This window comes from Zea mays, chromosome 8 (assembly GCF_902167145.1).
Source record: "Zea mays cultivar B73 chromosome 8, Zm-B73-REFERENCE-NAM-5.0, whole genome shotgun sequence".
Taxonomy (NCBI): Eukaryota; Viridiplantae; Streptophyta; class Magnoliopsida; order Poales; family Poaceae; genus Zea; species Zea mays.
Window position 1 is genome coordinate 75,949,197 of NC_050103.1, and position 11,685 is coordinate 75,960,881.

The following is an 11,685-nucleotide window of genomic DNA, read 5'->3' on the forward strand; positions in this document are numbered from 1 at the left end:
ATGAATGCATTCACATTTTTAAACAATGAAAAAGTATGCATGGTTCGGCATGGTGCATCACACAAAATAAAGTATTTTAGGGTTTTGCTTTACATGGGATCCCAAGCCGAATCCCGCTATAACTTTGGAAATGATCAAGGTTTAGCGAGGAGAAAAGGGGAAAGGAAAGGGTAATGCCCGAATTTGGTGGGGGAAAAGAAGGAAAAAATTCTACCCCCAAATTCAGGGCGTTACAAGCCTATCCCCCTTAAAAGAATCTCGCCCTCGAGATTCAGGGTTGGCTAGCAAAGAGCTCTGGGTATTTAGCCATCAGATCATCTTCACGCTCCCAGGTTGCTTCTTCCTCAGAGTGGTGATCCCATCTGACTTTGCACATTCTGATGGTCTTCCTTCGGGTGACTCTGTCTGCGGTCTCAAGGATTTGCGCTGGTTTCTCTGTGTAGGTCAAGTCCTCTTGGACTTCAAGACCTTCAACCGACAACTGCTCTTCCGGCATACGCAAGCACTTCTTCAACTGAGACACATGAAAGACATCATGCACAACAGACAAATTCTCTGGCAGGCTGAGCTGATAGGCCACTTCTCCACGCCTTGCGAGAATTTGATACGGACCGATGTAGCGGGGTGCTAGCTTGCCTTTGACTCCGAATCTTTTGACTCCTCTGATCGGTGACACTTTCAGGTAGACAAAGTCTCCGACTTCAAAACTCAGCTCTCTTCTTCTTGTGTCTACATAGCTTCGCTGCCTCGATTGCGCTACCTTCAGATTCTCTCGGACCATCTTGATGTTCTCTTCAGCTTCAAGTAGAATGTCTGGCCCGAACACTTGCTTTTCTCCAGGCTGATCCCATTGCAACGGAGTCCTACAACTCCTTACATAAAGCACCTGAAAAGGTGACATCTTCAAACTGGCCTGGTAACTGTTGTTATAGGAAAACTCTGCATAAGGCAATCGCTTGTCCCATCCGGACTGATCTTGCAACGCACAGGCTCTCAACATGTCTTCAAGAATTTGATTGGTCCTTTCAATCTGACCATCTGTCTACGGATGATAAGCTGAACTGAAATTCAGATGTGTGCCCAAGGCTTCATGCAACTGCTGTCAGAAATGAGAGGTGAACTGTGTTCCCCTGTCTGACACTATCTTCTTTGGCACACCATGAAGACAAACGATCCGAGACATATACAGCTCTGCCAATACTGCACTGCTGTAGTTGGTCTTGACAGGTATGAAGTGGGCTGACTTGGTTAAGCGGTCCACCACTACCCAAATGGAATCGTAGCCGGCTCGAGTGCGAGGCAATCCGACTATGAAATCCATACCGATTTCATCCCATTTCCACTGAGGGATTTGCAACGGCTGCAACAATCCAGCTAGTCTCTGGTGCTCTGCCTTGATCCGCCGACAACTATCACATATAGCCACATGCTCTGTGATTTCCCTCTTCATTCCGTACCACCAGAATTTCTTCTTCAGATCTTGATACATCTTCCCACTACCAGGGTGAATCGAATAGGCTGTCTCATGAGCTTCCTTGAGGATCAATTCCCGAATAGACTGGACATTGGGAACGCACAAGCGGTCTTTGAACCATACCACACCTTTGCATCTTCTCGAAAATCTTTGCCTCTGCCAGCTAGAATCAGTCGCCGGATCTCACTGATCTTCTCATCATTCTTCTGTGTTTCTTTGATTTCCCGCTCCAGGGTAGGTTCCAACTCAACTGTGACTCCTCGCGAATTATTCAGAAATCCGAGACTCAACCTGTCGAACTCTTTGGCCAACTCATAAGGCATCGGACGAGCGATCATCAGATTGACTTGACTCTTTCTGCTCAAAGCATCTGCCACTACGTTCGCTTTGCCTGGATGGTAATGGATCTCCAACTCATAGTCTTTGATCAACTCTAACCATCTTCGTTGCCTCATATTCAACTCTGACTGAGTGAATATGTACTTCAGACTCTTGTGGTCTGTGTAAACATCGCATTTCTGTCCATACAGATAGTGCCTCCATGCCTTCAATGCGTGAACCACTGCTGCCAACTCTAGGTCATGGATTGGGTAATTCTGCTCATGAACCTTCAGCTGTCGGGACGAGTAAGCCACAACTCTTCCCTCTTGCATCAACACACATCCCAAACCTGTGTAGTAAGCATCGCAATACACCGAGAAGGGCTTGTGCACATCAGGCAAGACTAAAACAGGCGCTGTAGTCAACTTCTCTTTCAGCGCTTCGAAGGCCTCTTGACATTTCTGAGTCCACTTGAACTCAACTTTGTTGCCTAGCAACGCTGTCATTGGTTTTGCAATCTTCGAAAACCCTTCAATGAATCGCCGATAATATCCGGCCATTCCAATGAAACTCTTGATTCCTCGAGCATCTGTTGGCGCTTTCCAGTTCAGAATGTCTGCCACTTTCCTCGGATCCACAACCAATCCTTCTTTGTTGATTATGTGACCCAAGAACAGGACTTCATTGATCCAGAATTCACACTTGCTCAACTTTGCATACAACTGGTGCTCTCGCAATCTCTGCAATACCATCTTCAAATGACTTGCATGCTCTTCTTCGCTATGAGAATAAATCAGAATGTCATCAATGAATACCACCACAAACTTATCAAGATAATCCATGAATACACTGTTCATCAAGTTCATGAAGAAGGCTGGTGCATTGGTCAAACCAAAAGACATCACAGTGAACTCATACAAACCATACTTGGTAATGAATGCCGTCTTCGGAATGTCTGAAGGTCGGATCCTGAGCTGATGGTAACCTGACCTTAGATCAATCTTGGAGAACACACTAGCTCCTCTCATATGGTCGAACAGATCTTCTATTCTGGGCAAAGGGTACTTGTTCTTGATGATGACTTCATTCAGAGCTCGATAATCGATACACATCCTTTTGGTGCCATCTCTCTTTTCCACAAATAGGACAGGGGCGGCCCAAGGCAAGGTGCTTGGCCGGATGTAACCTTTCTCTGATAGCTCCACAATCTGCTCCTTAAGTTCAACCAACTCTGGTCCGGATATTCTGTAAACTCTCTTAAAGATAGGGGCAGTTCCAAGAAGAAGCTCTATGGCAAATTCAACTTTCCGCTCTGGTGGCATACCTGGTAAGTCCTTTGGAAACACATCTGGGAACTTAGACACAATCTTGATCCTCTCAATTGGGTCTGCTTCACTGCTATCAACAGCCATCTGATAACAACTTCCTTTCTTCGGCTCAGGCGGGACTAACTCGGTCACCACTTCCTCTCCTAGTGGGGACACCAACTTGATTGTCCTCTTATCACAACTGATCACTGCCTGATACTTATCTAGCCAATTCATCCCTAGGATGACATCTATTCCCTGAGTACCCATTACTATGAGGTTGGCGGGAAACACTATCCCCCTTATTTCCACACTTACATTCAAACATATGCTATCAGTTCGAATTCTACCACCGGCTAAGTCAATTTGAATGGGGGTTGACATGGTAGTTATTGAAAGATTATGTGCTTTTACCCATGATGCAGTAATGAAAGAATGCGTTGCTCCAGTATCAAATAACACTTCTGCAATATGGGAGTCGACTGGGAACATACCTACTATCATGCCGGGGGTCTCCTGAACTGCTTCAGCCTCCGAGTGATTCAGTCTCCCATGATTATAGCACGGCTGAGAGCGGTTGCCTGCTCCAGGCTGAGACACATTCTGCTTTGTTGGGGCATTGGGGCCTGATTGCTGCTGGGCTGCTTTCTTCGGACATTGCATCACCCAGTGACCTTGCTCTCCACAGTGGAAACATGCTCTATTTCCAACCTGAGCTGGTGCTGCCTGACTGCTCTGCTGGTTTGCTAGGGCAGGAAGACGAGGTGCCTGCTGATTCTGCCTTTGAAACTGACCTCCTCCTGACTGGTTGGTCTAACGGTTCTGATACTGGTGCTGAGGATACTGCCTTTGGAACTGCTGATGCTGCTGGGGTGGACGCTGGTTCTGCCTGAACTGCTGAGGTTGATTGCCTGAGAAATGAGGACGATTGCTGCTCCCAGGCTGGGGTCCACTGATCTTGCGCTTGCGATCCTCCATCTCTTTACGCTTCCTCTCTGTCATGATTGCCCTTTCAATCAGGTGCTGGAATGTCGGGAAGGTATGATTCATCAGCTGATACTGAAGAGGGTCAACCAAGCCTCTCAGGAAACGGTACTGTCGCTTGGCGTCGGTGTTGACATCTTCAGGAGCATAGCGAGACAGCTGCAGAAACCTGTCTCGGTACTCACTGACAGACGATGACCCTTGCTTGAGGGCCAGGAACTCCTCCTTCTTCACTGTCATCAGACCTGCGGGCACATGGTACTGACGAAAGCTACCTCTGAACTCTTCCCAAGTGATGGTGTCGGGGTTGGCATGGGTGACGAGATAAGACTCCCACCATGACTGAGCTGTTCCTCTCAACAGACGGGGACCGTACAGGACTTTCTCTCTGTCGTCACACTAAGCGGTATGCAACTCCCGCTCCACAGTGCGCAGCCAGTCTTCAGCATCCATGGGGTCAGAAGAGTGGGCGAACGTTGGTGGATGACCTCTCATGAATTCAGCACGCTTGTCCCTGGGCATCTGAGGTATCTGAGGCTGAGGTGGGGCCTGCTGCTGTTGCTGCTGCTGAATGGCGGCCAGAGTCTGACCGATGGCTTGGACTGCCTGAGTCTGCATCAGAAACATCTGCTCGATCGACATCGGGGGTGGGGGTGGCAGCTGCTGTTGCTGGGGTACCTCTTCCTGTTGAGCGGCTTGCTCCTGCTGAGCACGCCTTCCTCCTCTGCGCCTGTTCTCTGACATCTGCAGAATGCAACCACACATCAGAACTGATCTTGCAAATCTTGAAGCATAAGAAAAGGGTATAGAATTCTCCACCACACTGAACAGATGAGCATCTTCACTGATCTCCAACACAGACCACACAGCTTCTCAGATAAAGAGGAAAGTGGAATAAAAGGTTTCCCAACTAGATAACTAACTCCTTTAACATATAACCGGTAAACCAAAATGCAGGGGATACCCACACTCTGGTGACAATCATTACAAAGATCCAAATCAAACATAGTTCATCATGACAAACATAAATACACAGGATATAGCAAACTACCCTGTCTAACTAAGACTAACTAAGAGCGAGACTAACGCTAAGACTGTAGCTTCTACGTATATATTTTGTATTAATTACAAGATCCAACTCTAACGATCTATGGTTCTAGATTTATCTTGGTCTTGCAGTCGGGATTGCCATAAGACTGGCGTCCACGCCGAGGTGAGCGGTACGGGTGCTGAGTCCCGACGGGAGCGGGGGAACCATCATCCAGGTGACGACGTTCCGCGCGCTCAGCCCGCAGCAGGGCGATCTCAGCACGAGCCCTACTCAGCTCGTCTAGTGCATGGTCCAGCTCCGTGTTTAGCACAGCGGCTAGGTTGACTGTGCTGCTCAACCTAGGATTGTCCTCACCGACAGGTGAAACAATCACGCCTCCTGTGCTGCCAGATGGACAGCGGGGGTAATACTTCAGGTTGAGACCGTCAGCTACCCCACCGAGAACCGAGCAATAGTGCGAAAGCACACGCCGTGAGGCATCTTGCATGGCCGCCTCAGCTGAGTCCCGCTCAGAGATGGAATAGTGCTCTGAGCAGGCCTCCTCACCCTGGAGACTGTTCTCCGGACGGCGCACCAAGCAGGTCGCCTCCCAGCGGTCCGGGTAGACCCCGCGACTGTGCTGGTAGACCACACAGCGATACTCGATGGACCAAGTACGCCAGTTAAGTGCCCGACGTAGCAGGGTGTCGAGCGCATCATGGAAGTGACACCCGCGAGCAGCATCGCGAGTGATGGGTCGAGCAACCCATCCTTCCGGCTCCTGGTCAGCAGAGAAGTCGGTGTCGTGGCTCGAGCTGTCGTCGCCACCTCCGTCGTCTGGATCTCCTCCAGCAGCTACTCCAGAGGCTGGGGCGCCCAGTGGTGGTGCAGGGGGCGCCTTCAGGGGAAGCACGGGGAGCAGGTCCTCACAGACTCTATCTCCTGCTGGAGCGAGAAGGAAGAGCCCTGCTGCTCCTATCGTCGACGCTCCTGCTCCTCATGCAGGCGGTGGTGCAGCCTCTCCAAGTGACTAGACTGTCCGGCCACGGGACGGCGAAGCGGACGCTCAGCAAGACGGGAGGGTAAGAAGGGGATGATGGACTTTCGTGCAGTGTGTCTAAGACGGGCCATCTACAAAAGACACCGCAAGCAAAAGAGTGAGAACAGAATTAATATGACCAGCAAGTAATGAACCATAAGTAAATGAAGGATTAGAATAAAACACAATTTTCAGCAAGGTATAATATATAGTAGAACATAGTTTTGGTCGGTATGACCAACTTTTGAAGGGATATCAAAGTCAAGGCAGAGACAGAGGTCTATAGTCCTTAGAACGACCATTCTACTCTAGGTTAGCGGTCCTACAGTCAGCACAGTTTTGATACCACCTATGTCACACCCGGTTTTAGAAGGCAAACCGAATGCGAACCATGTACGTGCCAGGATCAGCAATTGACGTACACAGCAGTTACATAACATGGACATCATCACACAGTGCTCAAATAGTATTAGAAAGGGAAATAGTCGATTATGTTGGGGCGAAGGCAAAGACGTCACCCTTCGCTCGAGGCCTTCGCTGCAGTCGCTGGTCTGACAGAGACAAAACGGGCAGGGACACCCTTCGCTCGATTCGACACCAGACGAAGGCCTGCGACGGCGTCATCCCACAGTGCGGCCTCGTCCAGCTCAGAGGCCCACGTGTGATTCGGCCCATTGTAACGGGCCCTGCATGGCCGCCGCGTGTTACGGGCCTAATTTGTAAAGGCATCCCTGTAATTACAGTCTGTAACCCTGCTTTATGGGAATATTCTGGGGATAACCTAGGTAGCTGAGGGCACATGCGTCCTTAGCACAAGGCGCTGGGTGCTCAGGTACCTATAAATACCCCCGCACAGTGCCCGTGGGAGGCCAGATTAACAGAGCTATTGCCATCTAGCGCGTAACCCTGATAACGTCACTGTTCACCCTTGTTGGCCCCCCTTGCGAGTGAGAGCAAGTTCCAACATTTGGCGCCCACCGTTCGTGCTACGAGAAAACCACCCGTGATGGCACCCAAGAGAGCTAACCCGAAGGCTGACGAGGCTGCGAAGGCAGCACTGCTTGCCGCAAGAAAGGGCAAGGCCCTCGCCCTCACCCAATCAACCCACCAAGAGGCCACTGAAGACAACGTTTCCCGCACCTGTGAAGACGACACTCTCCGCACCTGCGGCCCTGAAGGACAATCGCAGCCACCCCCAGGCTTCGCCCCACTGGAGGGCGCGGACCTCACCGAGGATGGTGAAGTCCTCGGCGTCTCAGCGGAAGAACAGCTACAGCTGCGCGCCCTGCGCCTCAAGAACTGCAATCTCTAGAGGCAGAAAGAGATACTGTAGGCCAAGCGCCAGCGTGTGTCCGCACTAGACAAAGTGCGGCAAATGATACGGGACGAAGAGCAGAAGGCCCAAGACCTCGAGCGGGAGATCGCGCTGATGCAGCGCGAAGGCCACCTTGGCCTGCAGCAAGGGCCACCCCTCCAGCAGCGCTCACAACTGGAAGACACGCGCGAAGGCCACCTCGGCTTGCAGCATGGGCCACCCCTGCAACACCGTGCACAACCGGAAGACCCGCGTTTCCCCCAGCGCGACCACACCTTCCAGCACGCCGCACCATTCCAAGGGGTCAACTATCTCGACGAGCGAAGTCCCCTGGCGCCACACCTGCAAGTGACGCCTTGGCCAACTAACTTCCGAGCAGGGACCTATCCCAAGTACAACGGCAGCACCGACCCGGCGCAATACATAATGAGTTATCAGGTCGCCGTTGCATCTTCCGGAGGGGACGACGCCACTATGGCGAAGTCTTTCATCATCGCCCTAGAGGGCCCAGCTCTCACCTGGTTCACCAGATTGCCTCCGCTGTCCATTGATTCCTGGAGAAGCCTCAGGGACAAGTTCCTGCTCAACTTCCAAGGGTACCACCCAGACACCGACGCATTGGCCGAACTCTCGCTCTGCAAGCAGCTGGAAAAGGAGACTCTATGGGAGTATTACCGCAAATTTTTAACACTCAAGTCACAGCTGCCCTCAGTCGATGATCAGATCGCTATCCACTACGCTATCAGTGGCCTTCGCGCCGGCGTCCTTTACAGCCACTGCATCAGAGATCCGCCCAAGAACCTCCAGGAATTATATCAGCTGTTTGAAAAGTACGCCAAATCCGAAGAGCTCCACCAGCGCAAGGTTGAGTCCCAAAGGAAGCCAAAAGATGCCCCACAGTCCAGCCGCACGTGGACGAGGACTCCGCAGCCGGACTCCGGTCGAGACGGCCGCAATCAACAACAAGTGCACAATATCGCCAACCAGCACCCCGCTGCTGACGCCCCTCGTCGCCAGGAGTATCCCCCCAGGGCCGCGGAAATGGAACTCGCGGTAGGGGTCGGGGGCGGGCGCAGCCGCCGCGCCGATTCTACTGCCTCTTCCATGGCGAAGACTGCGCCCACCAAACCAAAGACTGCCCAGAAACGAAGGCCACCAGAGATAGGATGGCACGGGCGCAGCCTGCCGACAACCCCAGAGTTGTCGCACACACTTACCAGCAACCCCCTCCACCATATATCCACGCCCCCGCCCCGCATCCACCGCACCACGCTTACCAACACCATCCGGAAGTACAAATCGTACCTCCCCCACCCCCACCACCACACCAACAACATCAAAACATCCCCCATGCTCCAAAGCAGGAAGACTTCGCCGATCAGCCATATCGCGGAGTCATTCACATGATAACTGGGGGGTCCAGCACCGACTTCGACACAAAGCGGCAGAAGCGGGACCACTACCGCAGCATCAACCACATCGCCGTCACCGGCCCAGTCGTGCAGACAAAGTGGTCCCACATACCGTTAACCTTCGACGCGCGAGACGTCGACCTACGCAGCGCCCCCCACTGCGACGCCATGGTTATCAATTGCAGCGTGGCAGGCTGGGACCTGCACAAAGTCCTAGTTGACAATGGCAGTCAGGCGGACATCATCTTCCTCCACGCCTTCGATCGCATGGGCATAAGCCACAGCCTGCTCAAGCCTTCGGACAACCCGTTGTATGGCTTCGGCGGCAAGGGCACCTTTCCTGTCGGTAAAATAGAGCTGCCTCTCTCCTTCGGTGTAGCACCCAATTCCCGAAGTGAGCAAGTAACCTTTGATATCGTGGACATGGTATATCCATACAATGCCATCATGGGCCGGGGCTCCATCAATAAGTTCGAAGCAGCCATTCACGGACTGTACCTATGTATGAAGATACTAGGTCCGTTAGGCGTCATTACGGTCTACGGCAATCAACAGACCGTGCGCAACATAGAGCGGGACTTCGTGCCCGGTCAGAGAAACGTGCACTGCCTCACGGCACAGCGCGAGGTCCCCGCGCTCGCCAGCCCAACCAATAAGCAACACGACAAGGCATAGCTGCAGAGCAACAACCGGACCAAGACTGTCCCCCTCGATCAGGCCACGCCCAAGCAGACAGTCACTATCAGCGAAGACCTCACTTCGCATGAAGAGGAGAAACTCCTCTGTTGCCTAACCAAGAATAAGGATGTCTTCGCCTGGTCTGCCCTTGATCTGGTCGGAGTCAGCCGATCCATAATTGAGCACAGCTTGGGAATTGACCCTTCGGTGCGACCAAAAAAGCAGAGGCTTCGCAAAATGTCCGACGAGAAGACAGAGGCCGCCAAGGCGGAGGTGCACCGCCTCCTGGAAGCCAAATTCATCGAGCCCGTGGCTTATCCTACGTGGCTCTCCAATGTTGTAATGGTACAGAAAAAAGCGGGAAGTGGCGAATGTGCATCGACTTCACCAGTCTCAACAAGGCCTGCCCAAAGGACAATTTCCCGTTGCCGCGGATCGACAAAATAGTCGATAGCGCGGCCGGATGCGAGGTAATGTCTCTCCTCGACTGCTTCTCCGGTTACCACCAGATATACATGAAAGAGGAAGACAAGGCTAGCACCAGATTTATAACACCCTTCAGCACATATTGCTTCATCAGAATGTCGGAGGGACTCAAGAACGCCGGGTCCACCTTCTCCAGGCTTACCAAAACAGTGCTCGAAGGGCAAGTTGGCAGAAATATATTCACATATGTGGACGACATTGTCGTCGCCAGCAGGAGCAAGGAGGACCATCTCGCCGACCTCGCCTAGACATTCGCGAACATGCGAGACGCACGACTCCGCCTTAACCCGGAAAAGTGCGTCTTCGGCGTTCGCCAAGGCAAAATATTGGGCTACCTGGTATCACACCGCGGCATCGAGGCCAACCCAACCAAGATTCAGGCCATCATAAGCACGACACCTCCGCAGTCCGCCAGAGACGTCCAGCGCCTGACAGGCAGATTGGCCGCTCTCAACAGGTTCATCTCCAGGTCCGCCGAGCGAAGTCTCCCCTTCCTCAAAACACTCCGTGGTGCAAAAGACTTCGCTTGGGGACCAGAGCAGGCGGCGGCCTTCGCCTCATTAAAACAGTACCTGACAGAGTTGGCCATCCTCACAAGCCCCGACTCCTCGCTCCCCCTGTTGCTCTATGTCGCGGCTTCGCCGCATGCGGTCAGCGCGGCACTAGTGCAGGAGCAGACAGTTGAGGGCGTGGTCAGGCAGTGCCCTGTTTACTATGTCTCCGAAGTGCTGACACCGTCCAAGTGCAACATGACAAAGCTGGAAAAGATTGCCTATGCAGTCGTCATGTCTTCGCGCAAATTGCGCCATTACTTCGAAGCATTCAAGGTCCGAGTCACCTCAGACAGGGGACTCGGCGAATTGTTCAGAAACCCGGAGGCATCAGTGAGGATTGCCAAGTGGGCGGTCGAACTCTCCGGCTACCACATCAGCTTCGTGCCCAGGACAGCCATCAAATCACAAGTCCTGGCAGACTTCGTCGTCGACTGGACTGGGCCGACAACACAGCCAGACTAGTCCGCAGAGAAGGTTTGGACGATCCATTGCGACGGCGCATGGTGCCATGCGGGGGCGGGGGCCGCTGCAGTCATCACCTCACCAGTCGGGGTCAAGCACAGATATGCAGCACGCCTCAACTTCGCTCTGGAATCCGACAGATGCACAAATAATATAGCAGAATACGAAGCAGTCATCCTCGGCCTCCGCAAGCTAAGGGCCCTCGGAGTCACCACCTGCATCATCAAAACAGACTCCAAGGTAGTTGCCGGTCAAGTCGAGAAAGACTATGCAGCAAAGGACCCCGCGCTTATGCAATACCTCGCGGCCATCCGAAGCCTCGAGAGACAATTCAAGGGATTCACCTTGCAGCATGTGGATCGGGCCAAGAACAAAGAGGCCGACGCATTGGCCAAGGCCGCCGCCAGGGGCGAGTCCTTGCCCTCCGACGTGTTCGTTCATGTCATCGGCACGCCAGCCGTCCGGAGCCCCGAAGGGCTCCAAATAACTAATGACAGCGAGGGCCACCGCATAGTCAACCTTATCATGACCGAAGACTGGCAGGCACCAATAACCCTGTTCCTACAGGGGTACTATCATCCAACCGACATCAGTGAGGCTAAGCGCCTCAGACATCGAAGCCG